This window comes from Fukomys damarensis, unplaced genomic scaffold (genome assembly GCF_012274545.1).
Source record: "Fukomys damarensis isolate Sample0158 unplaced genomic scaffold, DMR_v1.0_HiC HiC_scaffold_39, whole genome shotgun sequence".
Classification (NCBI taxonomy): Eukaryota; Metazoa; Chordata; class Mammalia; order Rodentia; family Bathyergidae; genus Fukomys; species Fukomys damarensis.
In genome coordinates, this window is record NW_022900951.1 from 86,116,542 (window position 1) to 86,143,033 (window position 26,492).

Below are 26,492 nucleotides of genomic sequence, written 5' to 3' on the forward strand. Positions count from 1 at the left end.
GAGGGAGGGGGAGAGAGAGATTTTAACTCATTAATTCTTTCTTAATCAGAAAGTTCACTTCGCTGAAAATAAAGACTGGAATGCAGAACACTCACATTTTAACCAAAGAGCAAGTAAATGTCACTTATTATTAAGTGTAAATGAATGCAACCCCTCTAAAAGCAAGCTCAAATAATAGAGGTACAAAGTCAAATGAATCATCTGTGGCATACAGAATAAAGGGTGGACATGAGGTCTCAAGCCACCAGAGCATTAGCAGCTCCTACAGTGTGCTTAGGGGTTCTATATTTCAAAGATATTTTAACCAAGTGTTCTCTCACTGTGGCCTAAGCTATCCAAGGAATCTTCCTGAATCAGGATCAAGGTATTCTTCTACCCTTGTGGCTGCTTTATACTGTACCATTTTGGAAAATGTCATAAAGAAATGGGATATCTCTAGGGACACACCCTTTGATTCCATCTTATCAAAAGACTGACTTCCACTAAAATGACTCTTCTGGTATTTATCATTGTCTCCATGACTACAAAGGAATATGCCGCTACAAAGAGCTCAACCTTCCAGGTGAGGGTTCCCACCAGGAAGTCAATCATTTAGTTGTGAATGCAGCATAAACCACACAGCAAGAGACCTAGCAGCAGGAAAGTCATTTTCTTTCAATTGCAAAAACACCAATCCTAAGTATTCATCTCAGAAAAACAAAAGATAGTGGGACAGGCCTTAGAAGTTTATTTTCCAGGTAAATATGCCATTTTTACTCATTATATTAGGATCAAGAATGGCCTTTAATCTTGGACAAGGATTTGATAATTAATACTCTTCATTTCATGTTCAATTAGGCCAAGGTCCTGCTAGATGGCCTTGTTTCTGAGAAAGGGGAAATGTTTTACTTATCACTCAACTTTCTTTTTAACATAACAGTATAAGCCATCTTTTTTTCCATTCTGGTAGCCTTTATGCTGTCTTCACCTTCTGTCCACCTACTCTCGGGGAAAAATCATGGGCTTCATAATCATTAAAGTCAGAGATAAACAACACTATCTGTTGATACCCTGAATTTTTACCTCCTCCTTAAATGTCATTGAGCCAATTTCCTCTGTTAAAAACCAAATTTAATCTCAGAAGTTTTATTCTGCTTGTCTCAATGGATAGTATTCTCTTTGTAATCACATGAGAACTGACTTTGTAGTGCCTTTAAGTAAATTTCAAACATGAAACTTGTGGCTTTACCAGACCAAACTGGAAAAAACAAAGTCTGTTCAGTTCACCACAGAAAAAGAAATTTAACATCCCAGTAAGGCCAGAGGAATACTTTAAACAGCCCCTGTAACCCAAACTACTTCTGTTTTGTTCCTATAGACAGACAGAAAAGACCAGAACAGTGAGAACAAATAAGATTTTTATTAGCTCTACCTTACTAAAAAGAAGTAGATTTAGCTGGAACCAGAAAACTGCAAAATAGGAAATATGGGTTAGCCACTTTGACAAGTATAAATCTGCTTAAGCCTGTTACAAAGCCATTTGGCACACTTTGCTTTCTGATCCTGTTGCAGGAAAATATGAAACATATCTCCCAACCTGTTAACTGTATGATACACCGATGAGTCCTAAAAGTAGGAAGATATTTATCAATAGGAAAGCTCCTGAGGGGCAGGAGAGAGTCCTGAGTGGGTAGCCCAAGGAACACTCTTGACAGAGAAGTTTCATAGGGTGAAAACCACTGTGGGTATAACATGGGCCACAGCCATGAACATCCAATAAAGTTACAAGTATGGTCACGTAGGTAATGGTGGTCCATTTGGGAAGCAAGTAACGTAGTAAGACTGGATGGAAAGAACAAGGATTCTCCTAGGAGGAGGTGGGTCCAGAGGTCTCTGGTCACTCCCAGGGTGGTCGATTCCTATCTATGCTTCACTAAGCCCAGTTGTTTGAAGAAGTACATGGGTCTGATCATCTTGTCTCCATCTTGAGGCCTGGCTTTCAGCCTATGTTTGGCTGTGCTATGTTTTACCTTTGTCCTGGCGCTCTTGAGGACTTAGCCCTATCTGACTGCCTATAACATTTCTACCTTGCTCATCTATCTATAATAATCCAACTTCACAAGTACATTCTGCGCTCCTGGCCACCCTCAACCCATCCCTCCCAACTCCAAATTATTCCAAGATTTTGAGTGCCTTCTAGGCCTTCTTTTCTGACAGGAAACAGAGCTAATATTTTGGAAGACAATCTTTAGCAGCACCAAAAACCACTCCAAATGTTCACAAAGGCATATTAGATGATCAACTGAGGCTAGACCACTGATTATTTAGCCTACATAGGATCTATAATTTCCATGGGAGAGACATGTTTTTATCTCAAGGATAACTCAATTCAACCTTGATTTCCAAAGTCTTCAGGCCCTTTGCTTCACTTGCAGAGGCCCTTGTTCAGCCTCTGGGTAAATGAAAACACAATTACTAGAAGATAATGTAATCTGAGGGTACAATGATATAAATTTACACCCATCTAAGTTTCTTCTGAAACTTCAAGCAGAAGCCTATCACCCACTATGGATATTGGTCCTGAATAATGGTCCTGAAAGGGGCTCAACAAAGCCAAGGGCTTTATACAAATTTCCATTTAATATCCTTGCTAACTCTATGAGGAAGGTATTAATGTTGACTCTATTATTCTTTGGCTGGGAATTGCAAGTATGTCATCAGATCCCATACTTTGAACCCCTGTCCAACCCTGTGTCCTATTTTTTTAAGTGAGAATGATAAGAAGTCTATAGACTGAAGTGGACTAGATTATTGTTACCAAAAATTGTGTTCTGAAGGCCAATGTTGGTCCATGACTAGTCTGTTACTGGTTTATGATGAGACAAATTAGAAATTGAAAGTTAACTTTTATAAACATTTATAGCAATCTTACTTTGTTATAACATAATAACAGTTATAGCATATGTATTCTATACTTTTATAATAACAGTATTTTTATCTGTTGAAATTGGTTGTTTTTTATTTTAAAAATTGGGGCTTTTTAATTTGTATGTCTTTGTTTTTCTTTTAATTGAGTTTATTGGTACATTTTAGGTATACAGTACAGTTACATTCATTATTGGGATCTTGCACCTTTACATGACAGGTCTTGGTTCTCATTTTTCCCCTTGTCCCTGCCCTCCCTTCACCCCCTCTTCCCCTCCCCATTTACAAACACTTTATCTTTAGTTTTTATTCAATATCATTTTGAATTTATTTATATTGCATTTTCAAAAGCTTCAGATTCAGTGAATACTGAATTGGAATTTTTAAAAAGAAAAACTCTTCTTCATTATAGTTTCAAAAGCACTAGACTAAATAACATATTTTTGTCATGACCCTTGTAAAAATGAATATGAAGAACATGAAGTTTGAGCTTCCCTCACTGCAAAATTAAAAAGCTTCATTCACTTTGCCAGTGGCACAGAAGGACAAGTTCAGGCCAGTCCTACAAGCTAAGAGCACACCAAAATAAGCACTTTAGATATAATACCTGGAGATGGAAAAGCAGAGCATTCTCAGCTTTTTTAAACAAAACACTATCCAGTAAGTCTTTCTTCCCTTGATAGGGCATAAGGGAGGGGCAAGGAGAGAGACCATGTTGCCTCAAGGTAAATGTGAGGAATGCCATGTGGATGACTGCCTACATAGAAGGTCACATCTATATATTAATATTTGTGTGGTTTTTTTGTTTGCTTTTTTTTGGTACCGGGTATCAAACTCAGGTCATTGTGCTTGCAAGGCAGGCTGCGGAACCACTGAGCTAAATCCCCAGCCCTGTATTAATATTCATACCGCCTTGTATAAGCAAATAACTACCTTGTAGAGGATGAGCCATACATTCACATAGTTGGAAATAAATGCAACTTTCATAAGTTCATGTCTGTATAAACAATTTATTAGAATCTCAGTAAAACCATTTCTCTGCTCACCTATTACCTCTAGTTTCTGCCAGTAAGGACAATATGTACACATTGATCTCATAAAATTAATTACTACTCTCTCTTTTAAAAGATATGATAGATACAAGCTTAATTCACCAGTGGTCTGAATCTCTGATTCTGGGTGCTATGACTGAAATGGAACTTTCCCTAACATGCATCGTTTATCATTCATTTATTTTCTGCCTCTTAATATTCTACTCAAATGTAACCAATCCAATGCTATAAGCGCCCCCTACCATTATTTAAGCAGTTCCTGAAAGTCTATAGTCACCAGACATTTATGGATAAAGTGGCTGTAATTTCACATTTTACATGTTGTTTTGTTTTGCTTTGCTCAGCTCCCTGATAAATGAATTTATCCTCTTATTTGTACCCAATGAAAATGTCTAATTTACTAAATTATTATAAATTATCAATTCTTAAAATTCTACATGTGTTTACTGCACTTTTAACCATGGAATTATCAACACCATTCCAAATGCCATGAGGTCAGGGTTTTGTGCACATGCTTACTCATTTACTTCAGCTAGTGCACTAAAATGTATTTAATAACTGCTTTGATCCCAAGGATGATGAAGATGCTAATGGCAATAAAGACTTCCCTCTTAGCTATTTGCATTTTAAGCCCTTAACCTTTGATGATAAAACAAATTTCTCACATCTATTCTTGTTTTCTGGTAATACCTGATTTGCAACTTTGGTTCCAGAATATCAATTCTTAGCAAAATATTTTTCAAAAACATACCTTTGATATAATAGAAAAATTTTATATGATATGTGACTTGGCTTTTTGAACCTCAGTTCTTTTACTTTTTTAAAAAAATTTTTGTTTCAATACAGAGTATTTAAATGTTCCCCACACTGGCCTTGAATTCCTATGCTCAAGTTGTCTTCTTGCCTTAGCCTCTTTAGAACCTGGGCCTACATGTGCTCTCCATTGTGCTTAGCTCAGAGTAATTCTTAGTGTGTTTGTATCATTACATGCCATACAGGGACATCATAACTTTGTGGTACAGTCAAGTTTGTCTCTTCATGTTTCCAGCCTTTCTTTCCTGCTTTTGGTGTCTTTGATTCTCCCAGCAGATGCCTAGGACTCCTATAACATCTTCAGGCTTACCAAAACTGTTCACATGACATCCTTCTCAGGCCTGCCATATCTACCTGTGTTCTAGACATTTTCATCTCACTCTTTTGTTAGTCCTCTTTAAAAGATAATCCTGCATTTTAACAAGTGCCTTCTAGAGCTAACTCTTTTCCCAGATAGAGTAACATTGACAGTAAGACTATTATTTAAAAAATGATAGATCCCTAGAGGACATCTAAGAGCAAAGAGGGTTTTGATCACCTTTTAGATCACATTATAGGGGTGGCCACCTACATGGAAGATCATGTCTGCTTATTAGCATTTGTATTACCTTGTATAATTACATAATTATATTTAAATGGTGAGCCACAGATTCACATATTTGGATATAAATGCAACTTTCATAAGGGCATTTCTGTACAAACACTCCATTAGGATTTCAATAAAATGTCTTTTCTTCTCACCTAGTACTTTTAGTTCATGGCAGTATGAAAAATATATCCATGTTGGTTGCATAAAATTAGTTACTATTTTCTTTTTTTAAAGCCATGATAGATATCATCTTAAATAAGTAGTGGTCTTAACCTCTGAATTAGGGTCCTGGAAAATTGCTCAAATTGGAATGTGCCCACTATCATCTACCATTTAGCAACTTAGAAAACTCACATTTGAATCTGGCCTGAATTCAAAACTGGCTTGGCTTAGATCAGACCTCTCTTACTGACACTTTATCACAAAAAACTACTTCTCTCATCTGTGGTTAGATTCCTGGTCCTAGGGAACTCCAGGCTAGCATGGGAGAACAAGGTATGGTACTAGGTAGCTGTAACCCCCATCTTCAACCTTAGGGCCTTATGCCATTTGCTATTATAGCATTTGTATTCTGTTAAAGTTTTGACTCAGTGAATAGCTGCCTTAGTCTGCATTCTGACATAACAGTGTACCACAGATTAAACAAAAAACAAACAATGGACATTGTATTTGACTAACAGTTCTGAAGGCTGGTAAGTCCAAGATCTAGGGACTGCATCTTGTGAGGCTTTCTTGTTGTATCAAGACATCAGTTGCTGAAAAAATATGTGAGACAGAAGAAATGGGGGCTGAATTTCCCCATTTATAACCAATCTAATCTGGCAATAATGGATTTAATCCACTCAGGAGGAAGGTACTCTCATTACCTAATCATTTCTTAAAGGTCCCTTCTCTCAACAACCAGGCAGGACTTGAACTTTCAATCCTCTTGCCTTGGCCTTCCTCAGTGCTGGGATTATAGTGGTGCATCACTATGCATGGCTAATTGTAAAGTTCTTCATGGCCATGGCACTGCCTTACACTTGTTGTGTATTACTTGTTGCATTTACTAGTGGTAGGTGACTGGTTGGATGGATTCTTTAAATCAAGTGGAATATTTTTCTGATGTAAATACAGTACATACCTGCTCAAGTGAAGTTGAAGTTGATAAGTGCAATCACCATAAATTGAATATTATATGGCAGGAAAAGGATTCTGGATTATTCCACCACTAGCAAAGTGAAAGGATAGCTACTTTTTCTTGAACTATTACTGTGTGTTTGGTACTGTTGTGAACTCTGTAATGTAATGATAACATACATGAGCTTTACAACAATCTTTGGATGTATTATCCCCCCATTTTACAAGTGAAGAAATTGAAGCACAGAGAGATTAAATAACTTACCCTAAGGTAACCCAACTAATGTGTAGAAGCTAACTCTAAGGTTTAAGGTATTAACTCATATTCTGAGAAGAACAACAATGATATATTAAAGAGCTTTCTGGAGAAATTAGTTTTACATTATTTTAAATGATGGCATTTTTGGTTGTGAGAATAAAGGATTATAGTAATAAGGAAAAATAAGGGATAATGAAAGATTTTGGCAAGGAAAAAAAGAGCAATAATGAAAATAGAACATCTTGAGAATATGTGACCTTGGGAAAGCCTTTTAATGTCTTAGTTAAACTGACCTGGTTATGAAGTGAAATAATTTGTCTAAAGTGCATAGACCAATATCTGGCACATAGTAATCCCTCAAAAATGATATTGTTATTATTTTCAGTTATGATGATATATTATTTTTAGTAACCTAAGTAGATGATGATATCCTATTGTTGGCATCTGGGATTTTACCCTCATTGAAACATTAGTTCACCGTGGTTTCATGGATGATGGAAGAAGATATTGGACTACTAGTTTAGGAATGAAGGATTTTCCATACAGCATAGCATGTAAAATAAACTTTGGGAATTTTGAATTGGCTCCATTTCCCTTCAAATCCTGCAAGGATGACACAGAAGAACCCAGGTCAGCCTACAGTGCGTTTGCATCAGAGTCAGAATGCAATGACCTTGGGAAATTCATAGCTTTTTAGTAGATATTAAGCAAGCCTGCTCTTTGTCCAGAAAGAAATGTTACCTGCTCTGTTGTTTCCATGCTGCAAACACATTTCTGAAAACTGGACCAGATTAAAAGCAACCAGGGCTTTATGTTCTTGGCTTATCCAGAAAAGTCATACAGGGAATTTCAGAGGTGAAGGCAGATTGCCCATCACAACAACAACTAGTAGTAATAGTATTAGTAGTAGTAACTACTATTTTGAACCAGAGTGAAAGAAGATAATTTATATTTTCCTTGTTTATATCCACAAGTATCCTATACTACATCTATTCACTATGGCCCTTGAATTTGATTTTTGAAAGAATTACATAAGTATTCAAAAAAAGACTCTTCTTCTCCTCTGATTTCCTCTTCTTGAATCCAATCTTAAGTCTTCTCCCACTCTTGTTTCATATTTTACTTTAGCCTGAGACATCATATACACTTTTGCTTTCCTTTTCTACCCTGATTGGAGGCATTGATTTTTCTACATGAGTAAGACTAAAGTGTCACTTTAGGCAAAATGTAGCATTCTCCAAAATGAGCTTTGAAAATTTATAGTCAACATAAATTTCAGTGGGCTACTAGAAAGTCTATATTTCAAGGGGTATTAAATATACTAAATTGTAATATCCACCAGCAATACTTTTCTAAATCTAAGTGAAAAAGCTTTAGTGTAGAAAGAGAACTTAGATGTTGACTGCATTAGTTTTTTTTTTCTCATTGAGTTTATTGGTACTTTTTAGGTATATGGTACAGTTACATTCATCATTAGGATCTTGTACCTCTACATGACAGGTCTTGGTTCTCATTTTTCCCCATACCCCTGCCCAAACTTCACCCCCCCTCCTCCCTTCCATATTTACAAAAACTTGACTGTATTAATTTTTTTAGGGCTACTGTAACAAAGCATCACAAATGAGGAGGGTTTAAACAACAGAATTTACTCTCTGCAGAATAAGTCCTGTTCTGGAGTCTACAAGACCAAAATCATTACACTCTTTTGAAGCTTCTGGGGAATATTTTATCTTCCCTCTCAAAGTTTTGGTAGCCTGAGGCCTTTCTTGACTTGCAGCTGCATGACTCCAATTTCTGAATCTATCTTTATACAGAGTTCCCTTTGTACCTCTCTCCTGTTCTTGTAAAGAAATCAGTCATAATTCTTATCAATGTTAGAACTTCGTTGAAGTTTTATAGGATAAAGGGGTGGAGAGTGGGGTGGGAGGGAAGGAATAAGGAATGAAAAACAGGAGTTAGGATGTGTTTTGTACATGTACCAATTCCACATAAGGATTGTAAACATTTTGTGCTGCAGATATGTACACAAAAATAAGAAAGGGTATCAAGAGATGAGTGGAGGAGGCAGATAAGGAAAGGGAATGGGAATGAAAAAGGGAATTAATATGTGTTAAGTACATATGTCAACTCCACACAAGGAATGGAAATATTATATACTACAAACACATACCAATAAATTAAAAAAAAATCAGCCATATTGAATTAAGGGCCCAATCTACCCGAGTATGACCATAAGTAATAACATTTGAAATAACATTATTCCCATGTAAAGTAAAAAAAAAAGAATTTTGGGAGGTATAAGGTAAAATTTTGAAGTGGTGGGAGTTAGTTCTTCAACATATTTTATGAGGGACACAACTCAACCCATAGCACTGGTTAATTGCTGTACAGATAGCAAAACTAAGGCTAAAGAAGATTAAAAAGTACCCATGGCTTCTGCTTTCTAAATTCTATGTAATTCTACATTTGAGACCCTTCCTTGTCTTTTCCCCCTTTTTTTAAGAATGGCTGGTGAGCTGCCTTCTCACCTTGTTTAATTCCTTACTTGGATTTTATTATTTATTTATTTATTTATTTTGTAGTACTGGGGATTGAATCCAGGACTTCATACTAAGCCCTTTTAATTTATTTTATTTTGACACAGGGTCTTGCCAAGTCACTAAGTTGCCCAGGCTAACCTCCGAATTGTAGTTCTCCTGCTTCAGCCTCCCAGAATCCTCAAATTACAGGTGTGCACCACCATGCCTTCCTTGAATTTCTAATCCATTCTCTGTGTTGACTTTAATATCTGACCTCTAATCCTCCCACATCCTGTTATGCTGGATGACTACTGCAATGTTACCCCACACCCCAAAGTATAGGCTCTGGAAGGCAGTCTCTATGTCTCTAAATACTGCAGGATAAAGACACAATTGACCGTTGAGGGCACTTATGCTTTAATTCAGAAGACTGAGTAGGAATGGGTCTCCTGGAGAATATGTAGACTGGTAGAAAATTAATATAGACAGTATACATATGCGAAATAGTTTACTGTGGAAAATCTTGCAAGAGCAAGCTAATTGTAGCTTATTATTTTAAATAATAATAAACAAAACTAACATTCATGACAGTACTTTTTCCTTTGGAATATCACAGGACAAGTATGAGCTAGTGAAACCTTTGGACCATTCTTAGCTTAAAACGTTTCCTGGGTCTAGGGATTTCCTCATATTTCTCTGGAACTGTAAAACATGCCAGTGACTCAGAACTTCCTCAGTGGATTGAGGCTTCAGAAGCCAAACCTTCAGGGCAAGCAAACTTTTCTTTAGTCTTCTTGGGACATTTTTATTTTTTACGTAATGCTGAAGGCATTTCACATATTAACTAGAAAAATATTTATCTTTTTATTTTAATTTAACTGCAAAATACATATGTAAAGGATATATATAGTTAATGTCTAACACTGCATGGACTTAACTGTTATATTTGTGGGTTTTTTTTGTTTTTTGTTATGTTTTGTTTTGTTTTGTTTTCTGGTACCAGGGATTGAACTCAAGTCCTTGTGCTTTCAAGGCAGGGCACTGAACTGCTGAGCTAAATCCCTGGCCCAACTGTTATATTATTTCCATGTGCTTAGCACCTTAAAACCTCTTGATGCATTTAATTTCTGAAACTGTCAACTACATAAAAGGTCGAAGAATGATGTAGGGTTGATCACTTAATTCTTAAAATTCAAGGACATATCACCGATTTTGAGATCCAATGAACCCATAAAAAAGTGGTTTTCCACAGAATTTCTTTTTATCTCTAAAATTTATCAAGTTTCAAAACTAGGGTCAGCTGGCGTAGTCACTTAGATCATTCTTGCCAGTTACAATAGAACTGGTAAAGTTGGCCCCTGAGTTCTACCATAATCCTCATCCATCATTTTGAGTTAGAAAGAAAACCAGAAAACTGAGAGCTCCAGGAACTGGAGAAGTGGAGACAGGAAGATTGTTTCAGCACAACCTGGGGTGTGGGGAGGGAAGGGATCAAGGAAAGAGAAATAGAAAGAACAAGAGGAAAGCCAAGAAGGAGGAGGAAGAGGAAAATAAGAAAGAGGAAGAGGAAGGGAGAAAGGAGGAGGAGGAGAAGAAAAAGGAAGAGAAGAACGGGGAGAAGAGGAAGAAGGGTGAGGGGAAGAGGAAGTGAAGAAGGGGAGGGGTAGGAAGAACAGGAGGAGGAGGAAGAGGAAGAGCAATGTACTCTTCCCTTACTACTCAGACTGAGCTTGTAAAAGCAGAGGGCAACTCAGTTCAACTGTAGGTACACTCCTACTTTTCCTAATGTTGTTTTCCAGGGACTGGTGGGAAGAAAATAGGGAAAATGTTTGTAAGTATAGAGTTTTGGTTTTACAAGATGAAAACATTCTGGAGATCTAATACACAACAATGCAATTATACTTAATACTGCTAAACTATACATTTAAAATTGTTAGGAGGAAAATTTGTTATATATTCTTTTACCACAATTAAACATTTAAAAGTTGGACCGAGTGTGTGGCTAAGTGACAGAATCCTTATGTTGCATGTGCAAAGCACTGGGTTCCATCCTTAGGGCCACAATTAATTAATTAAAATTAATTTTAGAAAAGTAGACAAGGTACTGTAATTAAATAGGACCCCCAAAGTCTAAGCCATCTGGAAGCCTCTTCCCAGCTGCCCACTTTAGCAACTAAGTTTTTCTTCTAAGTAAAAGTTTTTCTAGGGGCAAAGCACATGTCCACTCATACAGTTAGCACCAGGAGGGGAGAACATGTGCAGCAAAGGAGAAAACCAGACAGCCTGATCCACAGTACCACATGGCAGCGCTCATCCATAGTCAGGCTAGCATCTAACACTTTTCAGACATCCAGAAAGATGGTGGAGTGATAAACAGCAGGGAAACAGCCTTTCAAAAATTTGATGTCCAGATGCTGGAATGTAGCAACATGAGAAAGAGAAGAAATAGGAAGTAGGTCCCCAAGACCTAGTAAGGTTCTGAAATGAGAATTTAAGTCAAAAGGGAGAGCAAAGAGAGAGACTACAATGAAGAAAGAGATGGCAAATGCTGCTTTCTCCCTAAATGAATTTGAGCATTGTATATATCTAAAATGTACCAATGAATGTTTTGCTACAAAAAAAGTTTTTCTAGATCAGTTATCCATATTAAGTGCATATAGACTTGCAGAGGGAAAGTGACAGGGTATTATTAACATTAAAAATTCATTATAAAGATATGTAGCTGAAATTTAAGGCATGAAACTAAATAGCACTGCCTGGCAGGAAGAAACCTTGGAAAGTTGAGAATAAAAGATATCCTAAGAGTACAGGCACAGAAAGAGTGAGTGTGGTACTGTATGAGTGAGATAAGAATCCCTAGGGGGAAAAATGTCATTGACATGAATGCTGAAAGGGCTTCAGACTGTGTCTAACATATAACTTATCTACTGAATAACCAATCCTTATTGGTATCATGCCAAAATTTAGCACACGTGTGGTGAAAGCATCTAGGACCATGAGTACAAAGGACCAGAAAAGTAGATGCCAAGACTACAGAAAGAAAGCTAGGTGTGCAAAGCAGATTGTGTGTGATAAAGATCCAAGAAATAGATGATTACAACAAAGCTGAAAGCCTAGAATCAGGTCAAGATATAAAAAGATGGCAGAATAAGATAGTAACTATAATAAGATACACAGACAAGAAATGAAGGATTAGGAATGTGTAAGGCTAGAACAGATAGCAGTTCTGGGACATCATTACACAGGATTGACTTGGAGCTCTGCCTAACCAATTAGAAGTCTGGTGAAAGATTAGAACAGAGGCAAGAAATCTTGACAACAGGCAGAAAGGACATAAATAAGGGCTTGAAGCTGATACAGTTTGTCTGAGAATTGGAGCTTAATATTCCTGTTAAGGTAAGAACCAATCCCAGAAAATTTTATCCAGGCCTTTAAGAGAGAATTGCTTCTTTAGACACCTTGGCCAAGATATGAGTATGTGTGGGGAAGACAAAGCAGAGTTTTGGACATCAAGAGTCTGATACTTTGATGTTTGAGGGAACATGACAAGAAAGGTGATTTTGAAAGGACAGGCTTTTATTAACCTTCCACCAATTCACAAATTCTTAGACTTTAATGTTGCTTAATTGATTCCCATAGTAAACATGTTCACCTTTATTTTTGCTTGCCTTTCCCATTTGCTAAGTGTTTTCTTCTAGTGTCTGTATAAACTGAAACAGAAGCTATATGTAATCTCATGCCTATCTTGGATATCATATGAGAAATATTTTATAATTTCATTTAAAACCTGTAATTGCAATATGTAGTTTTTAAAGAATTACAGAATACTGCAGAAATGTGCAGAAGGAATTCAACAATTATTATTTTCAGGAAAAGTTTATTTAAATTGGATATTGAGTTTTAAAAATTGTAGGATGTAAGAGAAATGACCTGCCAGATTGGATTATTTAGACCCTATATGCAGACACTATCCGAGTCACAGTGTTCCTGATCAAAAAGACTTAAGTTAGGGAGATCTGGTATATCAGCCAAACCAACTAAGGCGTTATTCTGTATTGCATCCTCCCAATGTCTGACAAGAACTGGACAAACTGTAAGATCAATCAGGCAACTGCAATGGAACCATAACAGAGCATAGTTTTCCTGTGCCTATGGTATAAAAAATTAGAGAGCCTATCAGGCTTTCCAGATGTCCTGGAGGATGCCATGAACCAAAGGCAGCATTCTATAAGTTAAATAGAATGCAAGAGCTAAAGCCTGGATTCAGAGTAAGAAAAAAACCAAACAAAATCAATATAAACAATACCCACAGCAAAAACTAAAAAGCAAAGGATAGTTGAGTAAATGAAAACAAACATGAAGGTATTCTAGAGATAAACTGAGTGCAGATGCCTCTCCTTTTTTAAAACACAGTCATAGTACAGGCTTAAGTGAGGTGGTATACAAGATTATATAAAGTGGTTTTTGTAAGAGTTTGGCTTCTATATGCTAATATTTTTATCACTATGCTCTTGCCTTGTTTCTTTTAACTTGATGTTCATCTTGCTTCCTTATTCCCACATACTTAATTTGATAATCTCTGAATGCTTATTACTCTGGACCTGAAGCACTGCCACCCTTCTCCTTAATTGCCTCTGCTTGAACTTCAATTTCCTCTATTTGTTTCCTGATACATACATACATCCTAGTGCTTTGGGGATAACCAAATGAACTCTTCTAGGCCAGAGTCCCTAATGAGATCTTCTAATGCTAATTATCTGTTTATCTATTGCCTATTGTTAGATTTTAGCAATGTGCTGCACACTGGTCCAGATGTCTTCTGTTCCTCTCTTTGCACAATAAATGCTAATTGAAATTAACTTTCTGGAAAATTTAGAGTACTTGCTCTGCTCCAGTGTATCTGGCCCTCCCTGGTGAGGTCCTGGGATTGCCATGTGTCTTGTTTAGAAAAAACAGTCTAGTATTTGAATTACTGGTCCAGTAATAAATACTAGACATATGACTATTCCCTTTTCCAGTTAAAAAAATTTTATTGTCTTAGAACAAATTTTGTACACATAAATAGTGCAATTTAGTGGAATGTAGAAATTTTCTTCATTGCATTTTTATATCATGTATTTTAAAATTAGAACTTCAGATAGTAATCCAATGTATTCATAATTTTTGTAAATACTATTTAATATGATCTAGTCTATTCTTCCTCTAACTACATCCCAAAGTTTGACAGAATGTGGAGCAAACATCTTAGCTTAAATAATAGACAATAAGTTTAATTATAGGAACACCACTATCATAAACAAAGATACGTTATTTTAATGATTTAAGAATAGCTTTAAAATAAATTTAGTGTGTGCTAATTTCTCCATATCCAAAGGGAAATTTGAAATACTTTAGTTAAAGTATCTTTCTTAGATGTCTTTCTTTAGACAGATAGGTAGGTATGTACAGACAGATAGATAGATACATATATAGATACATAGATACATAGATAAATAGATAAGACCCTTTAACCTTCCATTGCAAAACTTTGGCGTCCTGATAATGACTCACACAGAACTCTACAATGAGCTTTACAGTTTTAATTGGATCCTGACAGTCCTTTTGCACTCTTCAATACTTGATTCTGTGGGTATCCATTGTAAGATAATCTTGTAAATTCTTATATATTTATGTATTTCAATTAAATATGTTTCTTTAGTAAGCATTGACTGATACAACCATTTCGAAGATCCAGAACTCCTCACAGTAAACAGGGGCCGTCCACTTCAGGTGTCAACCAAGAGTAAGTAAGTAACCTGGACTTGTATTTCCACCTGACAGTAATGAGGTAATAAGTCACTCATATCAAGAAACAGGATAATCCAAAATTGAGCGTGCAAAGAAAATTGTCACCAATACTGAGATGAAAGGGATGGTAAGATGAGCTGTGTGGCTATAGACAGATACCAGTCAGGGATCTGCCCCAAGCATAGAGGCTAAGGCATGCCTGCCCAGCGAAGCAACTGCCCGGAAAAGAGTTACATAGGTTTAACAGCAACAACTAGAGGCTCGCCCCTATACCATGGATAGGTGTGTGGAGACCCTAGCTAGAAGCATGTTCAGAAAAAAGGAACTGTGGATCACAGCCCCCAGAGAAAGGCCCTCTGAGACAACAGGAATATAGAGGCCCCAGCAAGAGGCACACCTAGATACCATCCCAACTATGCTCAGGCCCCAGCCAGAAGCCTACCAAATCAAAAAGTGAGCTCAGGGATCAAGAAGGTCACCATTTTGAACCCAGGAATTGGTGTACTGGTGAGCAGCAGAGAAAAGGACACTCAGTGGCTTGCTGAGAATTGAAGAGCACTGGGTGAGCAAAAAGTTGCCTCAATAAAGGCACAGCAGGCTGCATCTGTTGAAATGAGAAGATGCATAAACAAGTCTCAAAACCAGACTTCCAGATCACCTACAGAAACCCCAAAGAGAAATGAGATGGAACAATCTGACACTCAAACACCTGGATTCTCTCAACTGGCAATGAAAGAGGATGTGGAAAAAATGAAACCAAAACTAATTGCTCAGATAACAGCAGAGATTGTGCCCATAGTGCAAGATATGATTAATAAATTTAGAGTGAACACAGATTCTAAAAATGGAGGACCTAAGGAACATGATGGACTCCCAACATAGGAAACAAATGGAATCCATAAAACAGATGGAAACAAATTTCCTAGAGATTAAAAACTCCACTGAAAGTTTACACACCAGAATGAGCCAATGCAAAGATAGAACTTCATGTATAGAAGATAGGATTGCGATTAGTGACCAGAAAAAGAAAAAATTCTTAAAAATAGTAAAGAACCATGAGAAATCAATTTAGCAGCTGCAAAATGATGCAAAAAAAAAAAAAAAGAATAACATGAGACTGATCAGGGCCAATGAAAAGAAAAGGAGACAATAGGCTGGGGTTTTAGTTCAGTGGCACCATGCCTGCCTTGCAAGTGCAAGGTCCTGATTTCAATCCCCAGTACCAAAAAAGAAAAAAAAAAAAAAAAGGAGACAGTGCAGATGACATAAAAAACTAAAAGCACAGATGTAATGACAGAAAATTTCCCAAGAAGGGGACAAAACTTGACATACATATAAGCGAGGCATATTGACTCCAACTAGATGTGATCAAAAAATATATATACATATAGGCTTATAATGGTTGAGATTAAAGAACCCCAAAAAAGAACAAAATTCGACAAGCAGTTAGAAAAAAGAAACAAATCACATTCAAAGGAAAGCCCATCAGAATCACAGACGACTTCTCAATATAAACCCTCAAGGCAAGAAGAGCTTAGAGTCATGTATTTCAAGCCCTAAAGGAAAACAACCTCCAACCCAGATTGATGTACCCTGCAAAACTATCTTTCAAATCAGATGGATAAATAACATAATTTCATGACAAAGGGCATCTGAGAAACTTCATGAATATCAAACTAGAACTCCACAAAAAAAATAATTTCCTAGGATCACAATCCCAGGAAGCCTAACAGAATAAATCCATTGGGCATGACTAGAAATTAAATGCAAAAGGGGAGAATCCAAAGAAAAGAAAAACTCATGACAAGGATAACTCAATATATAACACTTATAACCATCAATGTTAATGGTCACAATACAACAATAAGAAAATAGACTGGCAAAATGGGTCAAGAAGAAAGATCCAAAAATATGCTGCATAAAAGAAACACACTTAATTAAAAAGAAACTTATAGATTGAAAGTTAAAGGGCAGAAAAAAATACTCCTTCTGACAGGAACAACAACAAAAATGCAGGAGTAGCAATCCTCTTTGCAGATCAAGTGGATTACAAACCAACACTGATTAAGAGACAAAGAAGGACACTACATTCTTGTAAAGGGAACAATCCAAGAGCAAGAGATGACAATCATAAATATATATGCACCAAACACTAGTGCACCCAACTATATAAAACAAATACTAACAGACATGAAAAATCAAATAAGCAGTAACACAGTAGTAGTGAGGGATCTCAGTACCACAATATCACAAATAAATAGATCAAGTAGACAGGAAATAAACAGTGAATTACTAGAACTCAATCAAACTCTCAAACAAAGGAATTTAACAGATGTTTGCAGAGTGTTCCATCTGACAAAATCAGAATACACATTTTCTTCAGCTGCACATGGTTCGTGCTCCAAAATATATACCACTTACTCACTCATACAATATATCTAAGTAAATGCAAAGGAATTGAAGTTATCCACTGTATATTATCAGAACATAGTGCCATGAAATTGGAGATCAATAACAAAAGAAACCAAAAGATAAACACATGAAAATTGAACAACACAAGTCTGAAAAAACAATGAGTCCCAGAAGAAATTAAAGAAGAAATCAGACAGTTTCTACAGTAATGACAATGACAATACACCACATAGAATTTATGGAACATAATGAAAACAGTCTTAAGATCCCTCTTAAGCAGTGAATACTCATATTAGGAAAACAGAGAAAGCTCAAATAAACCTCATGCGGAACCCCAAGCTTCTCAAAAAGAAGAGCAGGACAAACCATAAGCTCATACAAGGGAGGAAATTATAAAGATCAGAGAAGAAATCAATGCAATGGAGACCAATAGAACAATATAAAAAAATCAACGAAGTCAAGAGTTGGTTCTTTGACAGAATAACAAAATTGACAAACCCATCACCAACCTTATCAAAAAAACGAAAGAAAAGGCCCAAATATATTCAATTAGGAATGAAAAGGGTAAAGTTACAAGATCCAGAAGAAATCCGGAAGATCATCAATACCAAGTTGGAGAACCTATATGCCAATAAGATGGAAAATACAGAAGAAATGGACAGATTCCTAGATACGTAGGAATTACCAAAGTTGAATGAAGATGTCCTGAAAATGCTAAACAACAAAATATTAATCAATTAAATTGAAAATGTAATTAAAAACATACCAATTAAGTAAAGTCTGGATCCAGATGGCTTTGTTGTTGAATTTTGCAAGACATTTAGAGAGGAACAACTGCCACTACTTTTTAAACTGTTCAGTGAAATTGAAGGGGAAGCAATACTCCTGAATTCACTCCTGGAATCAAGCATTGTGTTGATCCCCAAAGCAGAGAAATACCCATTCAAAAAAGAGAACTAGGGCTGGGGATTTAGCTCAGTGGTTCCACCACCTTGCAAGTGCAAGGACCTGAGTTCGATCCCTGATACAAAAATAAATAAAGAAAGAAAGAAAGAAAGAGGACTATAGGCCAATTTTCACAAATGAAGATAGATGCAAAAAATCCTTAATAAGATACTGCCAAATAGAATGTAGAAGATCATCGAGAACATCATACACCCTGACCAGAGATGCAGGGGTGGTGGTGGTTCAACATATGCAAATCTGTAAATGTAATACACTATATTAATTGGGCTAAGGGAAAAAATATGATCATCTCAATAGATGCAGAAAAAGCATTCAACAAAATGCAACATATATTCATGATAAAAACTACAGAATTTTGGAATAGAACATTTCTACCTCAATCTCATAAAAGTCATCTATGAAAAACCAACAGCCAATGTCACCAAATGGTCAAAAACTGAAATCCTTCACACTTAAATCAGGAACAAGACAAGCATGTGCACTATCACCACTCCTGTTCTATATAGTTTTGGAAACATTAGCTGTAGAAATTAGACAAGAGAAAGAAATAAAAGGAATAAAGATAGGAAATGAAGAAATCAAATTATCACTATTTGCAGATGACATGATACTCTATAGAGAAGACCTGAAGAACTCCACCAAAAGTCTTCTAGCCTTAATAACAAAATTCAGCAAAGTACCTGGATACAAGGTAAATACACAAAAATCAATAGCTTTTCTGTACACGAAAAGCAGACTGACTGAGAGAAATAGGGCAAAAAATTACTTTCACAGTAGCCTCCAAAAAATTGAAATATATAGGAATCAACCTAAAAAAAGAAATCAAAGACCTCCCAGCCAAGGATTTAGCTCAGTGGTACAACCACCAGCCTTGCAAGTGGAAGGTCCTGAGTTCAATCCATGTTACTAAAAAAAGAAAGAAAAAAGAAATAAAAGACCTCTCTCTGAAAACTATAGCACTCTGAAAAAATGGTAGAAGATATCAGACAATGGAAAGACATCCCTTGCTCCTGGATAGGAAGAATCAACATAATGAAAATGGCCATACTTCCAAAACTTCTATATAGATACAATGCAATCCCAATTGAAATCCCAACAGTATATTTCACAGAACTTTAGAAAACAATCAAAAAGTTCATTTGGAACAAGAAAAGACCCAGAATGCCAAAAGAAATTCTAGACAATAAAGACAAGGTAGCAGGTATCACAAGCCCCAGATGGAAACTATACTTCAAAGCCACTGTGATAAAACAGCATGGCACTGGCAAAAGAACCAGAACTGAGGAGCAGTGGAACAGATGAGATGATGCAGAAGCAACTCCAGACACACTCAGCCACCTCATCTTTGACAAAGGAGCGAAATACCCTCACTGGAGGAAGAATAGCCTCCTTCATAACTGGTGCTGGAAAAACTGGGTTTTAACTTGCCAAAGAATAAAACTAGACCTATATCTCTCACCATGCACTAAAATAAAATTGAAATTAATTAAAAATCTAAATATTAAAGCAGAACACTAAATTGGCTGGAAGTGAGGTTAGGTCGAACTCTTAAAGACAATGATGTAGGAAGAGACTTCATGAACAAAACCTCAGTTGCCAATGAACTAGCACAATAAACAACTGGGATCTCATCTTATTAAAAAGCTTTTGCACAGCATGACAAAACACCAACAGCATGAAGAGACAACCCATAATGTAGGAAAAGACTTTCACCAGGTGTTCCTCACACGAAGGTCTACTATCTAAAATATATAAAGATCTTTTAAAAATGATACCTCCCAAATTTAAGGACTCAATCCAAAAAGGGGCATCTGAAATGAACAGATATTTCACAAATAAGTAGAAATAGTAAATAAATATATAAAAAATGTTCAATATCACTGGTCATTCAAGAGATTCAAATGAAAACAATGCTGAGATTCCACCTCACCCCAGAAAGAATCACTGCTATCATGAAATCAACCAATAACAAATGCTGGTAGGGCTGTTGGGAAAGAGGAACACTGTGCCACTGCTGTTGGAGTATAGACTGGTGCAACCACTGTGGAAAGCAGTATGAATATACCTCAAAGAACTAGGATTGGAAGTTCCATTTGATCCAGCTATTCCCCTGCTGGGTGTCTTCCCCAAAGAATTAAAAGTATTATACCACAGTGATGTATGTGCACCCATGTTCATAGCAGCACAATTTGTGATAGCAAAAACTTAGAAGCAGCCCAATTCCCCATCAACAGGAAACTGGATAGAGAAAATGTTTGTGAGTGTGTGTGAGTGTGTGTGTGTGTGTGTGTGTGTGTGTTTAATAAAACTGAGTACCACTCAGCCATAAAAAATGAGAAATTACAGACATTTATAGCTAAATGGATGCATATTGATGTGATACTATTTATTTTTCATTAATTTTATTGGTACTGATAAGGTGTATGGTACAGTTACATTCATCATTGTGATCCTGTACCTTTATCTGATGCATCTTAGTTCTTATTTTTCCCCATAGCCCTGCCCTCCCTTCACCCTTTCCACCCTTCCCTCTTCACAAAGACTTTGTTTCCATTTTTTCCTTTTCTCATATTTTTTCTTTCCCCTTCTTTTCTTTCCCCTACACTTCCTACTTCCCCTACTCCTTTAGCACTTTTATTTCTATTTCACATTATCAATTTATACAATTTGAACCTTATTTACACTTTCAATTTTTCAATTTATGCAATTTGAACCTCATTTACAATTTCAGTTTTTCAAGTTGAACCTTATTTTCAGCTTTCAGGTTTTTTTGGTATTTACACATGTGTGTCCTATTTATTTCATTTGAGTATATGGCTTCAATATGTAGCCATTTATCTAAAAATGCCTCTAGTTTCTTGTTCTATATGGATGAGTAGCCCATACCCTAATGTCTTCACTGCTGAATTTATGAAACATTTAGAGAAGAATTATTGTCACTAGTCTTTAAACGTTCAATGAAATTGAAAGGAAAGTAATTGAAAGGAAATAATTGAAAGGAAAGTAATACTTCCAAATTCATTCCTGGAAGCAATGTTACTTTGATTCCAAAACCAGGCAAAGACACAACCAAAAAAAAGATAACTACAGGCCAATTTCCCTGATGAACATAGATGCAAAAATCCTCAATAAGATACAGGAAAACAGAATACAAAGGATCATCAAGAAGATTATACACCCTAAACAATTTGGATTTATCCCAGGGATGCAAGGATGGTTCAACATATGTAAATCAGTAAATGTAATATGTTATATTAACAGAGTCAAGGACAAAAACCATATGAGCATCTCAGTAGATTCAGGAAAAGCATTTAACAAAATTCAACACCTAGTCATGATAAAAACTCTGCAAATAATTGGAATAGATGATCTTTATCTTAACTTGATAAAGGCTATCAATGAAAAATCAACAGCCAATATCATGCTAAATGGTCAAAAACTGAAAATCATCACACTAAAATCAGGAACAAGATAAGGATATCCATTATCACTACTCCTGTTCAATGTAGTTCTGGAAACATAAGCCACAACATTTAGGCAAGAAAAAAAAACCAATAAAGATAGGAAAGGAAGAAGTTAAACTGTCATTATTGGCTGACAATATGATACACTACATAGAAGACCCAGAAAACTCTGCCAAAGTCTTATAGATTTAATTGACAGAATCAGTAGTGTAGCTGGATACAAGGTCAACACTCAAAATCAATGCCTTCTTGTACACCAACAACAGATTCACTGAGAGAGAAATTAGGGAAACAATTCCTTTCACAATAGCATCCAAAAAATGAAATATGTAGGAATCAATCTAATGAAGGAAGCAAAAGACCTCTGTATTAAAAACTACAGCACTTGGAAAAAAGAGATTGAAGAGCATATGAGAAATTATAAAGACATCTCTTGCATCTGGGTAGGAAGAACCAACATAGTGAAAATAGGCATACTTCCAAAATTTCTATGCAATCCCAATTGAAATCCCAACAGTATATTTCAGTGAACTAGAGAAAACAATTCAAAAATTCATTTGGAACCAGAAGAGACCTAGAATAGCAAAAACTATTCTAAGCCACAGAGACATTACAAGGTGTATGTATCCCTAACTTGAAACTATACTACAAAGTCACTGTGATAAAAACAGCTTGGTCCTGGCAAAGAAACAGACCTGAAGATCCGTGGTATAGATTAGAAGATGCAGAAACAACTCCAGGTGTACTCAGCTACCTCTTCTTTGACAAAGGAGCCAACCATCCTTACTGGAGGAAAGATAGCTTCTTCAATAAATGGTGTTGCAAAAACTGGATTCAACCTGCTAAAAATCAAAATGAGGTGATACTCTTAAGTGAAAAAATTTGACATGTGTAAATATGAAATAGTTTCTCTAGTGTGAGAAACTGAAAGTGTAAATAAGGACTAAAAGGTATAATATACAGTGTGAAATAGCAAGAAAATGTGCAAAGGGTAAGGGGAAGTGGGAGGAGAAGGGGAAAAGAAAGAGGGGAGTAGAATTAATATGAGAAAATGAGAAACATGGAAACAAAGTCTTTGTAGATGAGGGAGGGAGGGCAAGGGGATGGGAAAAAACAATAAGAACCAAGATGGATTATGAAATTCCAACTATATATATATATAATTGTATATTATATATATTATATATATTATTGCATACCTTAAATGTACCAATAAAAAGTGAATGCACCAATAAAATTAATTTTTTAAAAACATGTTTATTCTCAACAACAAACACACTCAAAACAAAGAAAAAATACAAAATCTCAGAAAATATAGGTCATTTAGTAAATACAAGTCATAAAATAGAATATAAATCAAATTGAAATTTTAGAAAATAAAATATGATAATAGTAACTCAAAGGATCAGTAGATTGATTCAACAATGAAATAGAAGTGAAAGATTAACTGTAACATAGAACAAAAGAAATTATCCAACCTGAATAACAGAATAAATAGTGAAAGAAAAATGACAGAAACTGAAGCAAACAGGGACCTACAATAAAAGATCTGATCTATTATATATATATAATCAGAGTCTCATAAAGAGAGAAGAAAGTCAGCAAAGCTGAAAAAATATGCAAAAAAGAGGAAGCATGTTTAAATGTGTTAAGAAACACAAAATTACAGACCAGATTCAAGAATATGATTAAACCATAATTAAGATAAACTGAAATAAAATTCTCACAAAATCTTACACCCAGAAAAAGAAATATCCTCAAGGAATGAAGGAAATCAACACATTCTCAGATATGGAAAAACTAAGTGTTTGTTTTAGTAGACAACATATAAGAGTGGCCAATAGATGTTCTCTAAACCAAAATTAAATGATAAAAGAAAAAAGTTTGGATTATCAGGAAAGAAAAAAACAGTAAAAATTTTAATAAAGAAAATAATATGGATGAATACCATAGGTTTTCTTTCTCTGAGTTTTCTGAATTATATTTGATAGTTGAAACAAAATTTATAACATTAAATGATATGTGGTTCTAAATGTATATAAGTTAAATACATAAGACAATTATAAACAGGAAAGTATAAAGGGACATTAAGAAGATAACCTTTGTACAGTTCACCCAGATTGGTAAAATAATGACAGCAATAGAGAGTGATAAGTTATATACATAAAAGATCTCAACCAATAACTAAAATACATACATGAAAAGATGCATCATAAAACTATCAATTATCCAAAACAAGTTTCTAATAAATATTCACGTAACCTACAGGAAGACAAGAAAACAGATTGATGGCAAAGATAACAGAGCCCAAATAGCACACCAGAGCCCAGCAGCTAGCAAATCTGAGTCTCACAGTGGTATCACCAAAAAGAAATGAGAAATATAAACTTCCTTTTACCCTTCCAGACAGCAAGGCTGTGGTTGTTGGGGAGGGAAAACAAGGGATGCTAGGCAAGTTGATTGGCACTGGAGGTGGTAGACCTGGAGGGGAAGTGAAGGATTAGGAAGTCATTGAATTGATGTATTTGGCTTTGCAAAAAACAAAAACAAAAAAGAAAACAGACTAACAAATATGCAAGATGTGCCATAACTGGAATATCAAGAAAAATAGCCCAGTATTTTCAGAACTTAAATTTTATCAGAGAGAAGCAAAAATGACTTTTATCAAAAAGTAGATAGAACTTGAGCAACTTTATCACTTAGAAATTCCTTTGTTTTATGGATCTGGCCTAACTGAATTCAAGGGAAGAAGTTATGCGTACATTGTAATAGAAACACTAGCAATAGATTTACAGAAGTTCTCGGACCAGAGTGGTACTTTTTTTTTTTCCTAATTGAGTTTATTGGTACATTTTAGATAGACAATACAGTTGCATTCATCATTGGGATGTTGCACCTTTACATGACAGGTCTTGGTTCTCATTTTTTCAACTTGTCCCTGCTCTCCCTTCACCCCCTCTTCCCTTCTCCATTTACAAAACTTTTATTTCCATTTTTTCATTTTCTCCTATTTTTTTCTTTCCCTTATTACCTTTCTCCTACACTTCCCACTTTCCCTACAACTTTAGCCCTTTTCTTCCTATTTCACATTGTCTACTATATCATTATGATCTTATGTACTAGTATAGTTTATTCACACCAAACTATTTGGTATTTACACATGTGTGACATTTATTTCACTTAGGAGTATATCCTCAATAATTATCCATTTTCCTATGAATGAATCTAATTTCTCATTCTTTATTGCTGAGTAGTATTCCATTTTATAGAAAAACCACATCTTGTTTATCCAGTTTCCAATTGATGGGCAAATGGGCTGTTTCCAAGTTTTAGCTATTACAAACTGTGCCGCTATACAGAATAGTACTTTCAAAAAGTAAACTGTACTACAGTTAGATATCTGAATGTTGGGTGTACTGGAATAACAGATAAAAGTGAACGTGTTTGTAGGGATATGAAAGCAGCAAATCTACTTTTGGTTACAAAATTTAGATGGAGTTTATCTTAAAAAATTATGGACATTCCTACAAGAATTGTCCCAAAGAGAATCATAAACATTAAGAAAATCCTAGAAAACCCCCCGTTTGGTACAACATGAATGCCTACAGGGAGTACCCTATCCAGACAAAGTGATATAAAATTTCTCAGCTACTGTTTTGTGTGGTGGTTATGTGGGGAATGTCCCTATGAAGAGAACTTGAAAGACCTGTGACTATTCAAACTGCTAAAATAAATCTATTGGATGAGCTCCCTGAATCAGTGCTTACATGCGCTCCCTCTGGAAGTAGTTTCTGGAATGAAATCCAGTGCTTCTGTAATTCTCTACTGGAGTGAAGGTAGATTTGGAGGCAAAGTTAAGGTTAAGGAAGTCATTCCTGCCAACCTGTGAAGCTTACTCTATTTTCTCACAGTAAGATAACAACTACTAAGTGAGATAATGAAATAACCCAATCTTAGCCTATGATGAAAACTCAAATTATCAAATGTCCAACAAAGTTCTGCACCCAAGTGGAACACCTTCAAGACCACTGAAAATTTTCCATTAAAGTAGAAAATGTAAATGTACAAGTACATACTTCAAATAATCAAAATATTGATTCATGAAAGGTCACAACAAAACAAATAAATGATATATAAAATAACTAATTAGAAATAAAAAGTACACAGTGAGAGAAGTGATAAGTCCCGTACATCCTATAGAAAAGTGAAAGAAAAACTGATTGGATGATGAACAATGAAGAGGCTCAGGAAAGTACAAGATGATAAAATAATATTAATCATTCTTTATTAATAATATGGGCCAATAAGCATATGTGAGTCTTAAGAATTTTTTAAAAAAACATAATTTCCCACAAAAAAATCTAGCTGTACATAACTGCAAAATTCATTTTATAAATCTAATCAAAATTCTATCTGTTCAAATGTTTTCCACAAATCTAGTTCCTTATTTTAATATACACACTATTCCATGTTTGATGCAAGAATCACAGAATTAGAAAGTGCCATAAGACTGACCTACAATTTCCCAATTTAGTCTTACTGAAGAAACACAGATAGAAATTATTATGGCTTCATTAAACTTTTCCTTTTGGTGTTATTGTTATGCTT

The 26,492-nt window shown here is 35.5% G+C and overlaps 1 pseudogene; it reads left to right on the forward strand.

Annotated features, from left to right (window-relative positions):
• The window catches only part of LOC104847624, a 38,545-nt pseudogene extending 12,827 nt beyond the window's left edge, over window positions 1-25,718 (forward strand).
• Window positions 25,719-26,492: the final 774 nt, after the last annotated feature.